Below are 3,347 nucleotides of genomic sequence, written 5' to 3'. Positions count from 1 at the left end.
ACAGATTAATGTGGTGTCCTTGTCAAGGTGTTAGCAGCGTGTAGTTGTTTATGTGTCACGGTACAAACTACTGCAACGCAAACTTCCTCCACCTCACGGCACGAAGCGAACGTGTTTCGTTGGATATCATCCACTGACAGGGCGGAGCCAGTGCCAAGATATCGCCACCTACTCGCCAACGCCCGTTTGCGGCAGCCTATGGGTGAGCTCGAGGGGGTCGTGGGTCCGGAGCGTCCCGCCTTCGTGAGCTTGGTCGGAGCGGAGGAAAACTGCGTAGCTGAGTCAGTGGAGATGGAGGGTCTCGCCACACCTCCCTTGGGGTGGGGTCTGAGCGCGCTCAGTTCACTCACGCTCAGGAGACAGACGGCACATGGTGGAGGTTTTGAGGAGAAGGCGAGAAAGGAAGGTGAAGGGTGGGACTGAATTTGGGTTTTGATGGTGACTTCCTGCCTGCAGGTGGAGGCGCAGAGGGGTGGAGCACAAACGGACACGGCAGGAGATGAGACTGTAGCCACGACGCCACGGTTGGAGACCACCACCCCCGTTTGCAAGGCCAGCGGCCCCACTTCCCTGTTCGGTCCTCTTTTCTCCCTCCGTCTCCTCTTTTCTCCCTCTCTCTCCCCTTTTCTCCCTTTCTCTCTTCTCTTTCTCTCAGGCCAATCTGGCTCCCATGTCTTCGGTAAATGTCAGAGCAAGCTGCTGCACTTCCCACGCCACCCTCATCGCCTTGACAACCCCCCCCCCCCCACACGCCCCTCCACCTCCGAAAAAAAAGAAAGAACCGGAGAAGAGGAGAAGAAAAGGGCTTTTATGTCACCAACTCAGCCAAACACCCCCCCCCCCCCAAGTCCCTCACCTCACGCCAAGTGCTTTACACACACAAACATGCGCGCCCATACACCCTGACACCACCCTAACCCCCCCCCCCCCCCCCCCCCCCCCGGCTGACCTGGCTATGCCTGAAACATGTGTGTGTGCTCCCAGGATCTCCGACAGACGGAGAAAAAGCTGAAAGAAATCGCGGACACACTCTGAAGGCGCTGAATGCTGGTGTGGGTGATTTATTAGCGCCGATTGTCCCGACGTGACTGATACGTTTATTTGCTTAAAGGTGCAGTGATTAAGACCTTCGGCTAAATCCGCTTCAATCGTTGATATTTCCAGCTAGACATCTCGTGTGGGATCGTCTGAAGCTGTGTGCTGAGCCTTTGCCATATTGACCGTACGCTCTGGCGTACTGCAACACAAAGCAAAACCTGAGAGCATTTGGCACGTTAATGAATTCACCATCGGTAGTTTAATGAATTTGAATGATTCTCGTTTGATAGGCATTGGGACACACTGACATCAGAATCTGCAAAACATAATCAAACCTCTTAAACTCCTTGCTTACCATTTAGCTATTGATCTTAAGGCCTGGTATTCAATAACTGTTCTAAATTATTCAGCATGTATTTATAAGAGTGATGAATGAGAATCTGGTGCTAACCTGCACTTCAGATATAACCCAACCCCCAGTGGCTAGCAGTGTTGTTTCTACTGCTGTTGTACTGTTAATGTTACTATTGGTATTTTTTTTTTATCTTACAAGCCAAGTCGTCATGGAAGCCCCACACTTAAGAGTTTTGACATTTTATGCAATTACTGTCATTTGTGCAGGAACGGCACACACCTGACCGACTGTGCAGGTTAAGATTCAGGGGATGAAAGTGAGAAGCAGCTCATGAAACTATAATCAGCCCTGTGCCAACTGACTATGACATGTGTAAGTGTAACGCAACACTCCTTCACATCGCTGCTTAAAAAAACGACTACAATGGGTGTCTCAAATACCTCAAATATTTATGGCAGTGAGTCGGCGGGGGTGCCGCCTTTGATGTAGTATGCACCACGTCTTGGATTGATGCCTTGAAGAAAGTTCTGCAACTAATAAGTAAACTTCACCAGTCCAGACCCCACCGATGTTCTGATAACAAGTTGGGTCCACGTACGGGATGCCCGTTAAAATGCCCCTCGAGGTGCCCGTAGCACATAGTCGCTGAAAATGGGCAAGGTTGGAGGCTCTGTCTGCTACGGCCCCTTTCATCCACCTGCTCATCCACCCGCCTCTCCTCTCCTCCACCCAATTCATCTCCCCATGTTGTTTGTATGTTTTTTTTTTCTTTAGAGGCAGAGAGAGCAAAAAAGTGCGTAAGTATTGTATAAGTGTGTGTGTGTGTGTGTGTGTGTGTGTGTGTGTGCGCGTGCAGACGTATGTCTGGTTTTAATGGCAGTGTTCCATCAGGTTGCTGTGGTGGCAAAGTTTGTTTGGCAAAGAGGTACCAGCCTGTCAAAGGGAATGGAGGGATGGATAGAGGGAGAGAGAGAGAGCTGAACCATCTGGTTGGAGGTAAGAGACCATATTTACCACTGACAACAGGCCCAGCAGTGTGTCCACAAAGGATCCAACTGCTCTCTCTCTCTCTCTCTCTCTCTCTCTCTCTCTCTCTCTCTCTCTCTCTCTCTCTCTCTCTCTCTCTCTCTCTCCGTCTCTATCATTCTACCTATCTATCTCGTCCTGCTTAGTTTCCCTTTGCTACAATAGTTTATGCCCTCACAGTAACGTTTTAGTGTTACAATCTATTCTCTTTCAGTTTGTTTGGTTTCGTTTTTAATGAGTTTTGTTTACAGCTTCCACCTCTCGTTCCGCAGGCTGACGTCCTCGCTGGTGCGGCTGTGGTTTCTCCTTCTCCCATATTTTAAACACCTTCTGTGCCAGCAAAGTCCTCTCTGTTCCTGCTCCAGTTCGTTATCTCTATCATTCCATCCAGCTGTGCAACCCTCTTGTTCATCTGTCTCTTCCAGCCTCCCGAATACACTCATTTCCTTTGTGTCATTCTTAACAATACTTAGCGCCTCTTCCCTTCAGCGATGATGTATAACCTTTCCGCCAAACTTCTCCCTCGCTCTATACATCAAGCCCGCCGCTGTTATTAACTTGTCCCCCGTTATGCCATTTTATGTCTGTAACGGCCCCGTGGTGAAAGTTTAGCAGCGTCTCATGTCACTCTCTGAGGTGACTAAAGTTTCTCAAGCCACAGAGATCACAGGTCACAGGAGGTGCCGGCTCACTTCTGCGTGAGTCCTGCGTGCCAGGGGCGAGCGCGTGTGAGCCGTCCGCTACCATAGCAGCGCACACACACCTTCACACCGACACCTGGGTTTTTAAAATGTAAGATCTCAGACAAACAAACAAGCAACAAAGAAAGAAATCTACATTTGGTATATAAGCCTTTATAGTTATAGTCTTTGTGATGTGTTTATTTTCATTTTTGCGTGTGGACCTGTGTGTGTATGTGTGTGCGCAT

The 3,347-nt window shown here is 49.4% G+C and overlaps 1 long non-coding RNA gene across 1 annotated transcript; it reads left to right on the top strand.

The window, feature by feature from the left end:
* Window positions 1-1,670: 1,670 nt before the first annotated feature.
* Window positions 1,671-3,133, top strand: LOC143477237 (uncharacterized). Its single transcript, XR_013121527.1, has 3 exons — window positions 1,671-1,765; window positions 2,250-2,389; window positions 2,692-3,133. It is a non-coding gene; the product is annotated as an uncharacterized LOC143477237 (long non-coding RNA).
* Window positions 3,134-3,347: the final 214 nt, after the last annotated feature.

This window comes from Brachyhypopomus gauderio, chromosome 16 (genome assembly GCF_052324685.1).
Source record: "Brachyhypopomus gauderio isolate BG-103 chromosome 16, BGAUD_0.2, whole genome shotgun sequence".
NCBI classification, from domain to species: Eukaryota; Metazoa; Chordata; class Actinopteri; order Gymnotiformes; family Hypopomidae; genus Brachyhypopomus; species Brachyhypopomus gauderio.
This window is presented reverse-complemented; position numbering and strand designations above follow the sequence as displayed.